Source organism: Symphalangus syndactylus, chromosome 23, assembly GCF_028878055.3.
Source record: "Symphalangus syndactylus isolate Jambi chromosome 23, NHGRI_mSymSyn1-v2.1_pri, whole genome shotgun sequence".
NCBI lineage: Eukaryota > Metazoa > Chordata > Mammalia > Primates > Hylobatidae > Symphalangus > Symphalangus syndactylus.
Window position 1 is genome coordinate 34,218,784 of NC_072445.2, and position 13,592 is coordinate 34,232,375.

Consider the following 13,592-nt stretch of genomic DNA (forward strand, 5'->3'; position numbering starts at 1 on the left):
GAATATCTTATCTTCACTTCTGTGTCATCCTATCCCTGACCTCCCCACAGCCCACAGCTCTTGTCATAGTACGGGAATAGTGTTCTATCACTACAGGAAATGGGGCCAATTCAATGGTAATAGACAGATATAAATTGGAGATATAGAGATTTTATTCTCAACCACTGCAATAGAAAAGAATCAGTAATGTGAGTTACACAATTTTTGGGTTGACACTGCTTATGAGTTATGCTTACACTATGCTATAGAATAACTCTGAAATAAATTGTGTCTATTAAACAAATGCACATACATAAATAACGTGTCTAAATAACAATGTACATATTTTAATGAAAATGAATTTTTTTGCTAAAAAAATGTTAACACATAGACACACACAATGGGGTCATACAATGTTGAAAAATAGAGATGGGGAGAGGAACAGAGACAGAGAGAAAGGGAGGAATGGAGCGAGAAAAGGACAGATGGACAGAGGGACATTGGAAAGGAGAAAGTGGGGAGAGGGGAAGGAAGGGAGGTAGGGAGGAAGGAGGGAGGAAGAGAAGGACAGAGGGAGAAAGGGAGCAAGAGACAGAGAGAGTAAGGCAGAGAGAAAAGCGGTCTTCTGCTTCCAGGACCAGCAGGACCTCGCACTCCGGGAAAATGTTGGGTGCCCAGTGCAGGCTGAGTGCTCGGCTGACAGCCGCGTCGGCCTGCAGGGCGCTCACCAGCCCTCCAGATCGCCAGCCTGGGTCACCTCATCCCGGAGCGATTCAGATGAATTCCGCCTCCCAAGGAATGATTGAATTGCCCAGAGAGCAATGAGTGGAGACTCGGGTGATTGTCCGTTTTTCATCCACATGGTTCACAGATGACATAGCCCCACGCTGAGCCTGCAACAGAGTAGTCACACTCAGGCAGAGTGAACCATGATTCCGGGTTCCACGTTCCTTTGCCCTCTGCAAGGGGGCCTGTTGCTCACGTGTCTCCGGCCCCCGAAAGCCTGACCATGTTGACTGTTTCCCGAGCTCTGTGGGGACACAGAAACCTCCAGCGAAGTGTGGAAAAGCAGCATCGTGACTTCGCTCCCCTTTCCAGTTTCCAAACAGGCCACAGTGGAGACTCCCCTTGTTGCAGGAAACAGGAATCCGTGGTCAGGCCGTGATGCACCGGACGTTTCTTTTCTCTGTCGTTTTGCTCTCGTTTTCTACATGAAAATGAACGAGATACACACCCCTGCGTGTGTGAGACTATTACGGCAACGGCGACACCCACAGGCATTCCGCTTTCACGGAGAGGGCCTGGAAAACTCAAGACTGTCATGAAGGTTCAGTTCCACACTCCACACTTCAGGGTGGTTTCTACCTGAAAACTGTGCGAGTCAAGACAGCTGCTTCCAGTTTCCATAGAATTACTGGAGAACCTCAGAGAGCCAGCCCCCGAAGCCCCTCTTTCACCTCCAATCTGGCCCTACACCCACCCACCCCACAAGGCCCTGGTCCCTGAGGTTTTCGGCTTCAGAGGGCGGGCTACCCCGGGACCATGGGCCCCGAGCTCATGAATGTTCATAACGGGGTGGAGGTGGTAGGTCTTTCTAAGGGCCTCAGGGCTGGACCTGCGCGCAGTGCACAGGCCGGCTGAGGTGCACCGGAGCCCGCCGACCTCTCTCCGCCCGTATCAGTCAGTGAAATTCCGACCATGGCTCCCCGCGATGGCTCTTCCGACACCTTAGGACAGCACCCTCCCCGCGGAAGCCCGAGGACCAGGACGGCGAAGGAGACTCGCTTGGACCCCGAGCCAAAGCCAGGCCCTGCGAGCCTGCTTTCAGCAGAACCCGTACCCGGGCATCGCCACCAGAGAACGGCTGGCCCAGGCCATAGGCATTCCAGAGCCCAGGGTCCAGATTTGGTTTCAGAATGGGAGGTCACGCCAGCTGAGGCAGCACCGGCGGGAATCTCGGCCCTGGCCCGGGAGACGCGGCCCTCAAGAAGGCAGGCGAAAGCGGACCGCCGTCACCCGATCCCAGACCGCCCTGCTGGTCCGAGTCTTTGAGAAGGATCGCTTTCCAGGCATCGCCACCAGGGAAGAACTGGCCAGAGAGACGGGCCTCCCAGAGTCCAGGATTCACATCTGGTTTCAGAATCGAAGGGCCAGGCACCCGGGACAGGGTGGCAGGGCAGCCGCGCACACAGGCGGCCTGTGCACCACGGCCCCCGGCAGGTGTCACCCTGCTCCCTGGTCGGTCGCCTTCGCCCACACCGGGGCGTGGGGAACGGGGCTCCCCTCACCCCACATGCCCTGCGCGCCTGGGGCTGTCCCACAGGGGGCTTTCGTGAGCCAGGGAGCAAGGGCCGTGCCCCTGCTCCAGCCCAGCCAGGCTGAGCCGGCAGAAGGGATTTCCCAACCTGCCCCGGCAGGCAGGGATTTTGCCTACATCGCCCTGGCTCCTCCGGAAGGGGCGCTCTCCCACCCTCAGACTCCTCAGTGGCCTCCGCACCCGAGCAAACGCCGGGAGGACCGGGACCCGCAGCGCGACGGCCTGCCGGGCCCTTGCGCGGTGGGACAGCCAGGGCCCGCTCAAGCTGGGCCACAGGGCCAAGGTGTGCTTGCACCACCCACGTCCCAGCGGAGTCCGTGGTGGGGCTGCAGCCCCAGGTCGCCGGGGCGGTGTGGGAACCCGAAGACGGGGCACCTCCACCTCCAAAGCTCGCGACCCTGGAGGCCTCCGCGTCAAGCACAGATACAAGCCATCCAGGCGCCCTCCCAAGCGCTCCAGGAACTGGGGCGCTCATCTGCACTCACCTCCAGCCTGTTAGATGAGTTCCTGGCGACCCCAGAGTTTCAGCAAAAGTCACAACCTTTCCTAGATCCGGCGCCACTGGAGGAGCTGAAGGACGTGGAAGAGGCCGCTCCGCTGGAACCACTCCTCGGCCAGGAAGAACACCGGGCTCTGCTGGAGGAGCTTTAGGACGCGGGGTTGGGGAGGGGTGGGGGCAGGGCGGCGGCCTCTCTTTTGCGGTGAACCTCTGACTCGGTATGGAGAGACGTGTCTTCTCTTCCAGCTGACCTGTCCAGGATCCCTGAGTTCCAGGTCCGGCGAGAGACTCCACACAGAGGGCTGTCATTCTTTCCTGAGCATCCTGGGGATCCCAGGGCCTGCCAAGGTACCGAGAGGTGGGCTGTCTACTGCTCATGCGCGGGTTTGCAGGTAGAAGCCTAGGTTTTCTAACCAGCCCAGGCGGAGCTCTCATCCCTTTTTCCCCGCGTTCTTCAGTCGGGTTGGCGGAGACCTCAGTCCGCGAAACACTGGGCCCGGGCAGAAGCCAGGCCAGTTCTCCTTTCCGCGGCTCTACTCCTCTGCCTCTTCGCTCACCATCACTTGCCAACCCCTGTCCCACCAGCCTCCTCGCCAGCACCATGGAGGGCCTTGCAATTAAATGTAGACCCGAGACCTCACACAAACCGGGGTGCTGCCCTTTCCAGGCAAGAGGGAAGGCAGGCAGAGATGAGGACAGGAACGGCGACAGAGTGGGACGGAAGGATGGAGCTAGGAAGAGATGGATGGACTGAGTGACCCTGGAAGGGAGAGAAAGTGGGAGGGAGGCAGAAAGGGAAGAAAAAACCGGGGGAGGGAGGGAAGAACAGAGGGAAGGATGGACCGAGGGACAAAAGGAGCAAGAAACAGATAAAGGAAGGCAGAGAGAAAAACGCTCTTCTGCCTCCAGAACCAACAGGACCCAGCACTCCGGTAAAATGCTGGGTCCCCAGTGTGGGCTAAGTGCTGGGCCCACAGCCCCGTTGGCCGGCGGGGTGCTCAGCGGCCCTCCGGATTGCCAGCCTGGGTTACTTCATCCCGGAGAGATTCAGACGAATTCCGTTTCCGAAGGAATGAGCGAATTCCCCAGAGAGCAATGAGACTCAGGTGGTTGTCCGTTTTTCATCCACATGGTTCACAGATGACATATCCCCACGTTGAGCCCTGCAACACAGCGCAAGGCGGATAGTCACATCCACACAGAGTCACACTCAGGCCAACTAAAGCGTGATTCTGGATTCCACGTTTCTTTGCCCTCTGCAGAGGTGCCTGTTGCTCAAGTCTCTGCCCCCGCCCCCCGAAAGGGTGACCATGTTTACTGTTTGTTTCCCGAGCTCTGTGGGGACCCAGAAACTTCCAGGGATGCGTGGAAGATCAGCATCGTGTCGGTGCTCTCCTTTCCAGTTTTCAAACAGGCTATATTGGAGACTCCCCATTTTGCAGGAAACAGGAATCCATCATCAGGCCGTGATGCACGAGACGTTTCTTTTCTCTGTGGTTTCCCTCTCGTTGTCCACATGAAAATGAACGAGATCCACACACCTGCGTGTGTGAGACTATCACGGCAACTGTGACACCCACGCGCTGGCAATAGAGTTGGCAGCCTGACCCTGGGACAAAGGTACTGAGGGACAGCCAGACACACCCCACCACAATCACTAGCAAACCCACTCCCAAACACACAGACATACACGGGCACACGCGCGGGAACACAAGCATACACACAGACACACAAAGACACAGCTTCAAGAAGAGCAAGGGACAGAGAGATGGAAAGATAGAAATGGAAGGAGAGAGAGAAACAGCGGTAGAGGAGAGAAAGGGAGAGGGTGAGGGAGCTAGAGAGGGAGAGCAACAGAGCCTTGGAGAGGGAGGCTCTGCTCTGGTAGACAGGGGCCCCTTTGGCCGGGGTAGGATAGAGGGTGCCTGCACCGGGCTAGAACAGGGGGGCAGGGCCGCCCACGCGGGAAAACCAAGGGAGCCCTGAGACGTGTTTTTACTTGGATTGGTTGGTTGCTTTGGGGGTGCGTTTCGTAGCGCCATTCCTTTGCTGGCTCCTCCCTGTCCTCTTGGTGCTGTGGGCCCTGAAATTTGTCGAGTGCGCCCGTCCCTGTGGCGGGAGCCGTGGCGCTGAGCGTGCCCACGGGCCGCGGCTTGTGTTTCTCTCGTGTTCAGAGTAGTATGGGCATAGACAATGGCAGTGGCGCCTGGCTGGTCCAAGAGCCCGGTCCAGCTATGCCCGCCTGATTCCAGGCGTCACCACCAACCTGGGGCCGCGAGGCTGGGATCAGGCAGCCGCTTGCCTGAGGCCGGGCTGCTCTCCCCCTCTATAGGCCTAAGCACCACCAGTCGCCATGCTGCGCTTTCCGCAGGCCTCCCAGAGCGTCCCGCTGTCACCGGCGGCCAGACCACGCGCGGGACCGCCGAGGCACCAGAGGCCTCCATCCCCTGCCAGGGATCTGGACTCTCCAGGAGGCCTCCCTTTAGCTGACACTCCAGGCCTTCCCCTGGCTCTCGAGTTCCGGAGCTTCCAACACTTGGGGCCTACTCAGGACGGGGTGTGCTCCCAGGCATCAGAGCCCAGGGCCCATGGTCCTGGGATCCCCTCTGGTCCTCCGCCTTGCAGCGGAAAATTTATTTTGGATTCTTCCCCGCCCCTCCTGCAAGGCCCCCTCTTGCCCCACACACAGAGAAGCCAGGTCTGCCCAGGGGCGAACAGCCGGCCCAGCCCCGCGGGACCTTTTTCTCACAACACCTACACCATTGTCCCTTGTCCAGAGGAAGACCCGGCCCGTGGCCAACGGGGCAGGAAGGTCCTGCTTTGTCCCGGGCTGGCATTACAGCCCTGGAAGCCTGATCCCGGGAAAGAGGGGCTGAGGGACAGCCAGATGCACCCCACCACCACCATGAGCAAACCCACCCCCCCACACAAAAAAAGATACACACGGGCGCGCACACGCACGCCGGCACACATGCACACGGACACGCACGGACACACACACACAAAGACACAGCTTGAAGGACAGCAAGGGAGAGAGGGATGGAGAGATAGAAACAAAGGATGAGACAGAGACAGAGATAGAGACAGAGAGGGTGGGGAGAGAGGGAGAGAAGGTGACAGAAGAGCGAGAGGTGGAGAGGGAAGAAGAGAAAGAGAGTGAGGGAGCTGGAGAGCGAGTGCGACAGAGCCTTGGAGAGGGAGGCTCTGCTCTGGTAGACAGGGCCCCTTTGAGCAGGCCGGGGTGGGGTGGAGGGTGCTTGGGCTGGGCCAGAACAGGGAGGCAGGGCCGTCCAAGCCAGAGGACTAACTGAGCCCTGAGACCTGTTTACTCTTGGATTGGTTGGTTACTTTAGGGGTGCGTTTCGTAGGGTCCTTCCTTTGTTTACTCCTTTCTGTCTTCTTAATGCGGTAGGCTCCGAGATTTGTAGAGTGCGCCTGCCCATCTGGCGGGAGCCATAACGCCGAGCGTGCTCACAGGGCACAAGACCTGGGTCTCTCTCGTGTCCTCAAGACTGGATTTTACACGAAGTCGGTGGCAATGAAAATCCAAGTGCATAGGGATGGTTTTCCTGGTGGCTGATGAAGGCAATGTCCTTCCCCGGTGGAAAGCAGCCCATGGAAAAGATGGAGTAGAGTCAGGGGGCAGTTGGGAAGCACGGCGACAAATGGGTGAAAGAGGGAGGGAGTGGGGAGCCAAAAGCCTTCAGCACTCAGTATTCCCAGGGGGTCTCGCATCCCAATGCTAGCCAGGCCCTACTCTGCTTAGCTTCCAAGATCAGTCAAGATCCCGTGTGCTCAGGGTGGTGTGGCCATAAAGGCCGGCAGTGGCACCTGGCTGCCACAAGAGCCCGTCCCAGTCACGCCTGCTCGACTCCGGGAGTCACCGCCACCCTGGGGCCGCGGGCCTCAGATCCGGGGCCCCAGAGCCGCTCCCCGCGGCTGGGCTGCTCTCCCCATCATGGCCCCAGCACGGCCGACCGCCGCGCTGCGCCTTCCGCCGGCCTCCCAGAGCCAACCCCCTCGCCTGCGGCCAGACCGCGCACCGCCCTTTTGCAGCGCAGGAGAGCCACAGGCCTCAGTCCCCTCCCCAGGCTCCAGGCACACCAGGCGGCCTCCCTTTCCGCAGATGCTCCAGGCCTTCCCCGGCTAGGGAACTCCCAAGCTTCCAACATATCAACACATCGGGCCCGCTCAGGACGGGGTGTGCTCTGAAGCGTCAGGGCCCAGGGCCAGCGGTTCTGGGATCCCCTCCGGTCCTCCACCTTGCTGCGGAAAAATTGTTTTGGATCCCTCGCCGCCCCTCCTGCAAGGTCCCCTCTTGCCCCACACACCCAGAGCCGTCAGGGCTGCCCAGGGGCAAACAGTGGCCCAGCCCCGCGGGCCCTTTTTCTCACAACGCCCACACCATTGTCGCTTGTCCCAACGAGGACCCGCCCCGTTGGCCAAGGCCCTGCTTTGCCCCGCGCTGGCACTAGAGCCCCAGCAGCCTGATCCCGGGAGAGAGGGGTTGATGGGACGCCTAGACACACCCCCCCACCACCACCACAAGCAAACCCACCCCGACACACACAGATACACACAGGGGCACGCGCGCGGGCACACACACACGGACACACACGGAGACACACATGGGCACACACACACTGACACATAAAGACACAGACACAGACAAAGATAGCTTTTAGTAAGGGAGGAGACCACCCCTCATATTGTCTTATGCCCAATTTCTGCTTACTGAGACTATCACAGCAACTGTAACACCCATGCGCTGGCAATAGAGTCGGCAGCCTGATCCCAGGACAAAGGTACTGAGGGACATCCAGACACACCCCACCACAATCACGAGCAAACCCATTCCCAGACACACATGGGTGCACCCCTTTTAGTAAAAACTAAAAGGCAGAAATGAAATCCACAGGCAGACCGCCCTGTGCCACACCCTGCGCCTGGTAGTTAAAGATCTACCCCAGACCTAATCAGTTATGTTATCTATAGATTACAGACATTGTATAGAAAAGCACTGTGAAAATCCCTGTCCTGTTTTGTTCTGATCTAATTACTGCTGCATGCAGCTCCCGGTCAGTGCCCTCTGCTTCCTCAATGGATCAGGATACTCTCATGCAGACCCCCTTAGAGTTGCAAGCCCTTAAGAGGGACAGGAATTACTCAGTCGGGGAGCTCGGTTTTTGGAGACGTGAGTCTGCCGATGATCCCAGCTGAATAAAGCCCTTCCTTCTACAACTCAGTGTCTGAGGGGTGTTGTCTGCAGCTCCTCCTGCTACAGAAGGACAGCAACGGAGAGAGGAATGGAAAGAGAGAACCAGAAGGAGAGAGAGAGACAGACAGTGGGGGAGGAGAGAGAGAGAGGGAAAGAGGGAAAGAGAAAGAGAGAGCGCGACAGAAGAGCGTGAGGTGGAGGGGGCAGTAGAGAAAGGGAGAGGGTGAGGGAGTTGTAGAGCGAGAGCGACAGAGCCTTGGAGAGGGAGGCTCTGCTCAGGTAGACAGGGCCCCTTTGAGCAGGCCAGGGTGGGGTGGAGGGTGCTTAGGTCAGGCTAGAACAGGGGGTCATTGTCCCCCATGCGGGAAAACCAACAGAGCCCTGAGACGTGTTTTATTTTCTTGGATTGGTTGGTTGCTTTGGGGGTACTTTCATAGGGCCCTTCCTTTATTTGCTTCTTTCTGTCTTCTTGGTGTGGTGGGCCCCTAGATTTGTAGAATGCTCCCATCCGTCTGGGGAGAGCCGTGGCTCTGAGCCTGTCCATGTGGCTAGGCCTGGGTCTTTCTCGTTTCCTCAGGACTGGAGTTTACACGAAGTCGGTGGCAAAGTGCACAGGGACGGATTTCCTCGTGGCTGGGGAAGGCAATGTCCTTCCCCCGGGTAAAGCAGCCCACGGGTTCTGGAACGGAGGTCTTGGCTGGAGTCTGTGGGACCCCCTGCCCTTGCCCGCCCCTTCCCCCGGCTTGGACGGTTGAGGCAGCGCTGGATGAATGATTGAATTGCTTGGGCGTCTGGGAAGCATGAAAGATACCCGGGACCTCAGGGAACCCGCGCCTGCGCCCTCGGGGTTGGTCCCGTCCGCCTGGGTTGGAGCCGGGCTCCTGGTGGGGCTGCGGCGAGTCGGAAGAGGGGGGTTGCTGCTGCCTGGTGGTGCTGCAGTGGCGGATCTTCAGGGGGAGGCCCTGGGCTTTGGCTGGGGCGCAGGGGCGGACAAGGTGGAGGGAGGGGGGGCGGTTGGAAAGCACGGACACAAAAGGGGGAAAGCGGGAGGGAGCGGGAAGCCAAAAGCCTATGGTATCCGTTATTCCCAGGCGGAATCCATCCAGGTACTAACCAGGCCCCACCCTGCTTAGCTTCACGAGATCAGAGGAGATGGGGCGCGTTCAGGGTGGTGTGGCCTAGACGCCCGCACCTCTGCCTGGCTGCCCCAAGAGCCCGGCCCAGCCACGCCCGCCCGACTCCAGGCGTCACCGCCACCCCGGGGCAGCGGGACTCGGATCCGGTAACCCCAGAGCCGCTCGTCCGTGCCCCCGGGCAGCTATCTCCCTCCACACCCGAGCACCGCCCGCCTCCCAGAGCGTCCCGCCGTCGCTGGCGGCCAGGCCTCGTGCAGGACCATTGTGGCGCCGCCCTGCTGTTACTGGGGGGCGCTGGAGGCCTCAGTCCCCTGCCCAGGCTTCCGGCTCTCCGGGCGGCCTCCCTTCCACCCACCCTCCTGGCCTTCCCCGGCTCCCGAGCTCCGAGCTTCCACCACATCGGCCGGCTCAGGACAGGTGTGCTCATCCCTTCACTTTTTAACTTTTTGTTGTTTCTATTTATATTTTATTGTGCTATGTCTTGAAATGTCGTTGTAGTTATTACTTTTGATTGGATATTATTTAGTATTCCTACTTTGAATAAGAGTAGTTTGCACAGCACACAGCTACAGTGTTATAATATTCTGTTTTGTTTTGTATCCTATTAGCAGTGAGGATTTTTTTTACCTTTAGGTGACCATTTGTTCCTCATTAATGTCCTTTTCTTCCTGATTGAAGTACTCTCTAGCATTCCTTTAGGACAGACATGGTATTCATAAAATACTTCAGCTTTTGTTTGTCTGGAAAAGTCAGTATTTCTTCTTTTTATTTGAAGAACATTTTCACTGTATATGCTATTCTAAGGTAAAAGTTTTTTTTTTCCTTTGGCATTTTAAATATTTATTGCTTCTCTCTCCTGGCCGGTAGGGTTTCTACTGTAAAGTCTGCTGCCAGAGGTGTTGGAGCTCTCCGGTATGTTATTTGTTTCTTTTCTCTTTCTTCCTTTAGAACTTTTCTTTATCTTTGACTTTTGGAAGATCTATTGAATGCTTTGAAGTAGTCTTTTTTGGGTTAAATCTGCTTAATGTCCTATAACATTTTTGTAGTTGGATATGGATATCTTTCTCCGGGTTTGGAAAGTTTTCTGTTATTATCCCTTTGAATAAATTTTTCTACCCCTGCCTCTTTCTCTACATCTTCTTTAAAACCAGTAACTCTTAGATCTGTCTTTGTGAGGCTATTTTTCTAGATCCTGTAGGCATGATTTTTTGTTTTTATTCTTTTTCTTTTGTCTCTTCTGACTATATATTTTCAAATAGCCTGTCTTCGAGCTCACTATTTCTTCTGCTTGATCTATTCTGCTATTAAATGGCTCTAATGCATTCTTCAGCATGCCAATTGCATTTTTCACCTCCAGAATTTCTGCTTAATTTGTTGTAACTATTTCCATCTCTTTGTTGAGTTCAGCTGATAAAATTTGGAATTTCTTTACTTTGTTATCTTAAATTTCTTTCAGTTTTTTTTTTTTTTTTTTAATACAGCTATGTTGAATTCTGTGTCTGAAAGGTCACATATCTCTTTTTCTCCAGGATTTGTCCCCGGTGCCTTATTTAGTTCACTTGCTGAGGTCGTGATTCCCTGGATGGTGTTGATGCTAGTAGATGTTTTTCATTGTCTGGACATTAAAATCTTGGGCATGCAGCACCACATGAGAGGTTTAAAAAATAAAATTAAAAAAGATAAAAGGTGAATATTTATTGTAGTCTTCACTGTCTGGGCTTATTTGTAGCTGTCTTTCTTGGGAAGACTTTTCACATATTTGAAAAGACTTGGGTGTTGTGATCTAAGCCATATCTGCTTTATGGGTACCTTGTACCCAATAATGCTGTAATTCTTCTAGACTCAAAGAAGTACCACCTTGACAGCCTTCAACAAGATTCAGGAGAATTTTCTGGATTACTAGCCAGAGACTCTTGTTCTCTACCGTTATTTTTTCTCAAAGATACAGAGTCTTTCTCTCTGTTCTAAGCCACCTAAAGCTGGGAAACAAAAGACACAAGCACCCCTGGCCACCACCTCTATGACTGCCCTGGATCAGACCTGAAACTAGCACAGCACCGGGTCTTGCTCAAGTCCTGCTGCATGCACTTTCTGACGACTACACATTGCCCATGTTCACTCAAGACCTTTGGTCTCTACAATTAGGAGGTGGCAAAACCAGCCAGCCCTGTGTTCTTTCCTTTAGGGCAGTGACTGCCCTCAGCCCCTGGCTGGGTCCAGAAGTGCCCTCAGACCCTGGCTGGGTCCAGAAGTGCCATTCAGAAGTCAGGAAGTAGATTCAAAAATTTTAGAAGTGCACTTGACATTCAATTCTATTGCAGCTGATCTGGCACTCAAACCACAAGACATAGTCCTTCCTATTCCTCCCTTCCTTTCCTAAAGGCAGAGTAGCACCACCACCTCAGGCCACAGTGAGTACTGCCAGGCTGCCACCAACGTTCCCTTAAGGCCCAAAGCCTCTTGTCAGCTTGTGGTGAATGCCACCTGGCCTGGGACTTGCCATTTTCAGGGCAATGGGCTCCCTACTGGCCCTGGGCAGCTTCATAAATGCCAACCAAGAATCAAGTCCTAGAATCAGGGATTCTGAAAGCTCTCTTGGTGCTCTACCCACCTCTGGCCTTGCTGGTACCTAAGGGGCAAGACAAACTCCCCTTTAATTTTTCCTCTACTTTTCCCAAGAAGAAGGAGTTTTGCCTTTTAGCCACCACAGCTGGTAACGTACTGAGTTCACCTAAATCTAGCAAGTCTATGAGGGTCATCCAAGGCCCTTGATCTAGTACTGTATATGGCTGCTGGTTATTCAGAGCCCAAAGGTTTTCAAGTTTGCAGGCAATAAATCCTGCCAGCACATGGTTCTTTTCTTCAAGGCAGCAGATTTCCTTCTGGCCCAGGGTGTGTCTAGGAATGTCTAGGAGCCAGAGACTGGAAAGGAGTCTGCAGGATTCTGACCAGTGCACTATCTTGCTGTGGCTGAGCTGGTGTCCAGGATGAAAGACAAAGTACTCCCTATTCTTTTCCCTCCTCTCCTCAAGCAGAAGAATGGGGTCTCTTTTGGAGCCATGAGATGTGCAGTCTGGTGTTAGGGGAGTGATAATGCCAGAACTGCTTTGGCTGCCCCAGCTAGTGTCTCAGTATGTTGCATGCCCTCCCCACCCCAGTCCTCTGTCCCTGGGCCCAGTTCAGCCCTAGGCCTCACCTTAGAGTTGCAGTCCTGATGGCCTAGGCTGCCTTTCAAGTTTTCTTAGACACACAGAGTGCGGGAGCCATTAGTTGTCAGGTTTCCAAACACTCAAGTTCCAGCCACTGGAATCTGATTCTCCTCTGGCTAGGGCTGGTTTAATTGATCCCTCTGTGGATGGGCATTAAGTGCATTTGGTCTGGTTTTCCTTTCTGCTCTAACAAGACAGCACTGAGTTCAGTGCCTCACAATTGCTGTGTTCTCCCTCCCGCAGAACCCAGAGTTGATCTCTGCACCATGCCATCACTGCTGGGGATGAGGAAATGGTGATTTCAGGACTGTTTTTTCTCCCTCTTCAGTGCCTCTTTCAGTGATATGAGGTTAAAACCAGGTACTTTGAGTACTCACCTGATTTTTGGTTCTTATGAATGTATTTTCCATGTGGATATTAATAGTTGTTCATCTGGTGTCCTTGCAGGAGGGACAATCAGTGGAGCCTTCTTTCTGCCATCTTGCTTTACTCTCACACCCAAGAATCAGAATGCAGAACTTTTAATAAGAAAAGCTTTCAGAACTCAGGAAGGACAAGGAAGACATTCTGGTTCTCCATGCTTAACATTGGACTGTTTCTTCAACTTAGGTGCATAGCACTGACTAATCAGGGATTATCATAGATAATTTGACTTGGACTATGCAGTTCATTCAAATTCTTTATCTAGACAATTTAAGTACTGGCTGATTTGGCATGAAAATCTGGCAAAGTATTTTCTTGGTATTCAATTGGTTTTTATTCTGCTTGGGTTAGCAGTTTTATTAACCAGTCAGTCTCTTCATTAAAGTTCTGGGAATTCTTACCCAGTTCAAATAATAGAATTCTAAAGTTCTCAAAACCCTGTATTCAAGAGTGCTTCTCAGGCCTTCTCCATCCTTTCATGAACCTCGTTAAAGGTACAGTCTTCCAGGATTTTGCAAGATTGTGAAGTTTTCAGAAACTGCCTCATAATTAAGCAATTTACTGTGGAAATGACTTTAAACTATCATAGTTGGACATAATTGGCAAGATAATTTTATTATTTACAGGCGCGAGCCACCACGCCCAGCCTCTAAAGTTAATTTAATAAAACTTTATAAATAAATTTATCAAATGTTGTCATCTTTTAATCCCAGATTTTTGTGAACCTATGCTTTGCATTTCCCCCAACTTTCTATGTTTTTCTATTTTTATCTAGTTTTTTTTTACTTCTTCAATTTGAAATCTTTAAGTA

General features: G+C 53.8%; 1 pseudogene; it reads left to right on the forward strand.

Moving 5' to 3' along the window:
- Positions 1-1,675: 1,675 nt before the first annotated feature.
- LOC129473488 (double homeobox protein 4C-like) lies at positions 1,676-2,947 on the forward strand (annotated as a pseudogene).
- Positions 2,948-13,592: the final 10,645 nt, after the last annotated feature.